The sequence below is a fragment of the Octopus bimaculoides genome, chromosome 9 (genome assembly GCF_001194135.2).
Source record: "Octopus bimaculoides isolate UCB-OBI-ISO-001 chromosome 9, ASM119413v2, whole genome shotgun sequence".
Taxonomy (NCBI): Eukaryota; Metazoa; Mollusca; class Cephalopoda; order Octopoda; family Octopodidae; genus Octopus; species Octopus bimaculoides.
Genome location: NC_068989.1, coordinates 76,411,860 through 76,419,024, shown reverse-complemented (window position 1 = coordinate 76,419,024; position 7,165 = coordinate 76,411,860). Strand labels below are relative to the sequence as shown.

The 7,165-nt window shown below is 35.4% G+C and overlaps 1 long non-coding RNA gene across 1 annotated transcript in view; it reads right to left on the bottom strand.

Moving 5' to 3' along the window:
* Nucleotides 1–6,510: 6,510 nt before the first annotated feature.
* Nucleotides 6,511–7,165, bottom strand: part of LOC128248740 (uncharacterized) — a 26,388-nt gene continuing 25,733 nt past the window's right edge. Inside the window, exon 3 of the long non-coding RNA XR_008264927.1 lies at nt 6,511–6,715. This is a non-coding gene — a long non-coding RNA (uncharacterized LOC128248740). The remainder of the gene's footprint in view (nt 6,716–7,165) is intronic.

Here is a 7,165-nt window from a genome sequence, read left to right as displayed (position 1 = left end):
TTCAGTTATTATAAATATTACAATTACAAACAGTATGATTAAAGTTATGATCATTTGTGAATTTATCACGAGCATTAGTGCGTCTTTCTATATTAGTTTATATTCTGTTGTAGATAGATTTTAAAATGTTCAAGCCCTCTACAGAATGTAAGCGAAATGTACGTGACTTGTTGTCCGAACTCATACCTCTTCAACCAAGAGACAGGATGTTTATTATTTTCTGAGTGAAAGCTATTGTTGATAAGAATTATAAAAATATAGCTCATACACTGACGTTAATGAATGTGAACCACTTATTTATTTAAGTGTTATTAGGACCAAGTACCAAAGCATTGGTCCTATTAAGACCAAGTATCAAAGCATTTGTCCTATTAGGACCAAGCATCAAAGCATTCGTCCTATTAGAACCAAGCATCAAAGCATTTGTCCTATTAGGACCGAGTATCAAATTATTTGTCCTATTATAACCAAGTATCAAAGCATTTGTCCTATTAGGACTAAGTATCAAAGTATTTATTCTATTAGAATGAAGTAACACAATTTCCCAATTATATAAATACAGCCACACTATTTTGGTATTTCTTTAAGAAATTAATCTAATTAATTCATTGAACAATTAAAAATCAGCAAGCTTTTTACTTAGATTAGTTTACTCTCTTTCAAACATTGTTGGTAAAGGTTTTCAATTACTATTTGAAGTGCCCCAGAAATTAGGGCATCTAAATAGGTAGCCCTTGAGTAATATTATCTTTAATTTTTGGCACAAGGCCAGCAATTTGGGGGAGGGGTTAAGTCGATTATATCGACCTCAGTGCTCCACTGGTACTTAATTTATCGACGCCGAAATGATGAAAGGCAAAGTTAACCTCAACGAAATTTGAACTCAGGACATGAGGACGGACGAAACGCCACTATGTATTTTGCCTGGGGTGCTAACGACTCTGCCAACTGCCTGCCCTATTCTTGATTAATATTATTAAAAAAATCAATGGTTTCTAATTTCAACACACATCCAGCAATTTTGTGCGATGTTGAGGTTAGTTGATACGATCCAATCGTATGGGTATTACTTTACTTCATCAACCCGAAAGAATGAAAGAAAAACTTTGATCCTCGGTGGGATCTGAACTTAAAATATAAAAACCCGGAAGAAATGTTACAATACATTTTTTCCGACAGTCTAACGATTCTGCCAACTTCAATCCACGCTTTTTAATTTAAGCGCTCAGCAATTTCAAGGGGAGGGGTTAAGTCGATAGTATCAACCCAAGTACTTGACTGGTACTTTATTTCTTCGATCCCAGGAGAATGAAATAAAACAAATGTAACGTCGGAAGTATTTGCCATAAGTGCGTAGAGAGCCGAAAGACATACGGAAAATCATATTCTTGATGTTGTGACAGTTCCCTGAATTCACGACCGAATTTTAATTATAATTATTTCATTTATTTTCCACAAGAACACATTTGTGCAAAATACGTTACAAGATCTATTCATAAGACCTATTATTATGGAAAAATAGATATACAAAAATTACCGATACTTCAAGGACATCAAATTTTTAAGGCTATTTTGGGAATTTTTAATTATACGAAATAATTACATAACTATCTAAAACATTTTCGAAACAAAATGTTTGATTTAATGTAGCTAAAAAGAAACATAAGAAAAGTCGATTCTAAGTTGAGTTCCACGACTTTGATCCTCTCCTACTCTTCATACTGGTGTCTGGTGCATCCAAAAGTGCCATTCCATATTTGGGTTGAAAGCAATAAAGTTTACATTCTCCGGGGCACAATCCCTCAGACATGCATAGCATTTTAAAGTGTTCTTCATCAAGGCCCTATCCTTTCAGGATGACTGTAGCTTTATCATAAAATAATATGAGCTTTGCTCCCGGATAACTGTAAACGGAAATACTCCGAATGTGAATGTGTCATACGGTTTTTCTTGGATTCCAAGTTTCTTTTTTTTTCCCACAGTATTTTATTTCTTTTCTGATTGTCCTTGACAACTTACAACTCTTCGCCTGTTTCCACTTAATTTCCATGATGTGAAAAGGCGATGGAGTGGTACTAGCAATGATGTAAATGATACTTCTGCTTCTTGGTCGTCAACTGTTATGCCTTATCTTTAAGTCCATTCTAGGAACGCGGTCGGAGTGATCCAGCGATCTCTTCCGCTAATGCTGGACTTGCGACCAGTGGTAACCTGAGAACTACAGCCTGTTGTTGTTACAGTCTTTGCTGCTATTCTCTATCGACTTCAACTCTGGTTGCTGGAAACTACATCATAGCACATACCAGCCAGTATTCAAATACTCTTTTAAAGGCAAATGAAAAAGAATCTGTAATCTACCAAGAAAATCTAATTTACCATATCTTCTCTCAGAACTCGACAGTAGTCTCAGATGGAGAAGCATTTGTCTTTGTGGAATACATCGTGTTTTTTTTTTTCATGCTAGTCAACTCTCTCTTAATAACATTAACAAAAACTGGCATTTTCTTCTTTAAAATTTTGGCTGATACTACTTACGTATGTTACGGTTCAAAGATTTGTGTTACCAAGTGTATTAGCCTGTGAAAATGTCACTTATTCACTTTGCTGTATATTTTTAAAAGTACAAAATTCTATGCAATCCTGTTTGTTTCTCTATTTTTCATCCGTTGAAAATTTAGGAAAGTATCCTACATTGGTTGCCATGCTCAAATGGGGGAGGGGGTAGTTTTCCGTGGTAAATTAAAGATTCTTTTCTCTCAAACGAGGAAAATAAATACAAGAAGCTAAATTTCTAATTTTCTGTACAGACGTTCTTCAAAGAAATAGAAATTATTTCCCCCACTAAAAGACTACAATTCTGAGATCAAATACATCTGGTTACAAAAGAAACAAACAACTGTAACATCAACAACAGAAATAATGATAATAATAATAATAATAATAATAATAATAATAATAATAATAATAATAATAATAATAATATTGTAATTACTACTACTACTACTACTACTACTACTACTACAGTGAAAAGAATTATTATTATTTCTGATTTAGGTACAAGACCAACAATTTTGCGGGGAGGGATTTGTTGATACCATCGAATCAATCAATTGACTAGCACTTTATTGATACCGCAAAAGCAAACTTGACTCCAGCTGCAATTGAATTCAGAGCTAAAGTGCCGGAAGAAATAGCCCAGATATTTTGTTCGACGCTTTAGCGATACTGTTAGCTCGCCTCATAATAAGAATTGTGATCGATTCCCTTCCTATATCCCATAAGAAAAGTGTCGCACTCAACGGTGTCTGCAATCACGTACTTTGTCAACTGTACACTGGCTCCAAACACATATGTGTGTGTTATTTAAGAGAGAGAGAGAGAGAGAGAGAGAGAGAGAGAGAGAGAGAGAGAGAGAGAGAGAGAGAGAGAGAGAGAGAGAGAAAGAGAGAGAGAGAGAAAGAGAGAGAGAGAGATAACAATGTTTCTTCTTAGGAACATGGAAGATAGATAATAAAATACAGACCTTGTTATTCTCGATCATTAAACGTAGACCTTAAAAATTCAGTTACAACCGAAAATTAACCAGAAGACATTTTTTTCAAGATAATACTGTACTAATTAACCTTATAATTAGATTTTCATCCAGCTAGCCGAAACGTTAGCACGCCGGGTGAAATGCCTATACGTATTTTGTCTGTCTTTACGTTCTGAGTTCAAATTCGGCTGAATTCCATTTTGCCTTTCATCTTTTCGGGGTCGATAAATTAAGTACAAGTTGCGAACTGGGGTCGATCTAAACGACTGACCAGTCGAGGACCTCTCCCACAAAATTTCGGGCCTTGCGCCAAGAGTAGGAAAAAAATATTCACCATTTTGCTTTAGCACAAAGCTTTAAAGTGATAACATTGAAGCATGGACGGGAAAATGAAACCTATCCAGCTTGCGATAGCTAGGAGATAATTTTTAGAACAACTTCCGTAAACCAAAATTTAAAGCATTAACTTTATTTGTTCACTATTGTTAAAATCTTAATATGACTTCCAGAATTATTTTCTGGTTTACCTTTTCTGGTTTACCTTTAAGAAAGGTAAACATGTTTTAATGTTAGTTTCTAATACAGGGGATGTGTGTCCATGCATTAGAATATTTCTAACTGAATATTATGCTGTATTATTTTATTTTCTGACCATAGCAGCAGTTCCTTTCACTTACGCATTTGATATCTTTGAAAGGTAAAATATTAACACTGTTTTATTTAATAATATAGGTATTATTAAATTAATTCAAACAGGAGTTAATCAATTATGTTAATAAATATGTTCTTTCCAACTTGGCACCTTGACCCAAATATTTGTTTTATCGACTACTACATTTTTATGTTGACACATTTTACCGAGAGACAATGTAATACAAAAAGTCTTTGACAAGCATAAAAAATACCTTATCCACCTATGCGTCAGTTATCATACGGGCTCTGCACAAATTTAGTCTACCAAATTTCTATCATATGTTTTGAAAACCAGAGAAACGCTTGCACACGTCTCTGGGAAAATAAGGCATTTGCCTAAATTTGATTCGTAACTATACGCGTAAGCAAAGGTCGTAGTCAAGCTGCCATGCTTGCAGCTCCATAATTTTAAATGCAAATCTTTTACTCGATAGCATTTGGTTTAATGCAAGTTACCTAAATGTAGAGAGTAGAAATGATACATAATAACTCCTTGTGTCTTGAATATTTTTATAAATAAGAACAACAGTGTGATGGCCTGTTTTGTGGAAAAGTAATTTTTAAACAAAACATCCATTTCTTCGTATCATTTCACGCTTCACTAAATTTATTCAGCAGCCAACCAGTCGAAAGGAGTTAATTACTAGGAAGTAATTCACGTCTCGCTTCTTCGAACGATAAGCATGTTTCATCATTTAAACAATTCTAAATTGTAAACAATCTAATTTCATTCAGTAGAGCGGGGTGCTAAATATTATATAAATACAGCACAGCTCCTTTAAGCTCAGAGTACACATCTGCCTTGGGGCCATGATAGCTGTGATAGTATAAATTATATAAGATTAGCAAGCAAGCGTGGGAGTACTTTACTTGGGGGTAAATGACACAGATAACAATCTTTCTTGTGATAATCCAGAACTTCTCACCTTCTTGCTCCTCTTTCCACGTTTGTTTTCTCGCGCCCTCTGCGCATGTGTGAGCACACACATACACAGAACTGTAGCATCTTTTCAACTCCATAATACGCATTTTACACCGAACCTTATAGGCATAGACACAGAGGAGAGACAGTGTAAATGGCACCGAGCAAAGGAATGAAGTGCCTCGAAATATCTCTGGCCTATAATTTAAAGAGGGAATCACAAGAGTGTTTTGCTCTGGAGTGCTAGGATCCCTTACTACGTCACTGCTAAACTTAATGGAATAATGAAAGGGTTTGCAAACACGCCACATATCAACGCTCAAGTATGACAACCTTATTTAATATGGTATCATTCTCTTCCCAGACAAACGCGAGCGCCGCGCACGCACGCATACAAAAAGACAAGCACACAAAACAACAGCAATTGCAAAAAAAGTGTAAAGGCAATGAACTACACAACTATCTGAAAGCATCATATCCGTATCGTGTCGCGTTGCATAACTGAGACACTTAATTGTCAAAGAAGGTCCACGGCATCTACTTAAATGAAGAGGTCACCATACCACAAAAGTAAACAATAAAACTGAACAATGTTAGGAAAGGCAACTGAGACTCATATATTCATCACACTTACTCGTGGCATCATTGAATTACATCAATGTACGATCGAGTACTATGAAAGAGATAAGAGTATTAAAAGTGATATATGTCTAAGTTACGTGGTTAAGGATGGGCTAGAATTGATTACAAACCCTTCTTTCTAAGACACAGAGACGTTAGTCTTGTCTCCTCTTTTGTGAGTTAAAAATCGTTCTGCAGTCACTGACTGGAGATTTGAAGGCCATTCATACTATAGACTTGTTCAAAAATCGCAAACAGCCATAAGTATGACAGAAAGACCGGTTTATGCTCATATGATGAGTGATACATAAATATAAGGCGCCAAGAATTATTAGAAGCCATGATGTTTGAAGAGCTAGACGACAATAGTTATCATGTATCACTGCTCAGTAAAACAATGAAACATTAAGCCTTTGTCATATTGCAGATTTCAAGGACAATGTGATATAAATCTAGCTAACCATTAGTTCCTCTATGATGAGCGATGTTATAATTTTACTGGGCATAAGCAACATAACGTTATATCGGCAGAAACATCATTATACTTAACAGGAAGAAGTATGTTATTTTTGTAGACTTATTGAGGTTCTTTGGTGCCTACTAACGGAAACATTTGACACACAAAGACACATACATATATATATATATGTGTGCATGTGTGTGTGCATGTGTGTGTGTGTGTGTGTGTGTGTGTGTGTGTGTGTGTGTGTGTGTGTGTGTGTGTGTGTGTGTGTGTGTGTGTGTGTACGCATGTAAGATTACCTGTGTCGTTGTTTCTCGGATTTGGGGATGGAATTATCACACTGTTATAAGTGCTGAGTGGGTCCTTGCTTCGCGCAGAATCCATAGAACGTCGAATGCATTTTCGTTTCTTCCAGAAGCTGGAAATAGCTGGTATTTTTCCGCGTCCAAGCTTAGTTTGATATTTATCATACCATTTATTGCTGGAACATTAACATTTGAAAATAATAAACAAAAATTCATATTTAATTAAACAAAATATCAACCATGTTACATTAAAGGTTTCACAACTTCAAATATATGATCACACACACACACACAGACACACACACACAAATATAATGATACATACACTGACGCTAAAACATACACACACAACTAAACTGACTTTTGTCTTCTCTGATGATATGATACTTGAAAGAATATGACCAATTTGTAAACGTAACATTAAACCAAATAAACCTACTGCCCCTTTAATAACAATTTATCTGACTGGACTTCTTGGATCGTAGACACATACATACACACACACATACACGCACACACACAAACACACACACAAACACACACACAAACACACACACAAACACACACACTTACATATATACATATAATATATATATATATATATAGACACACACACACACACACAC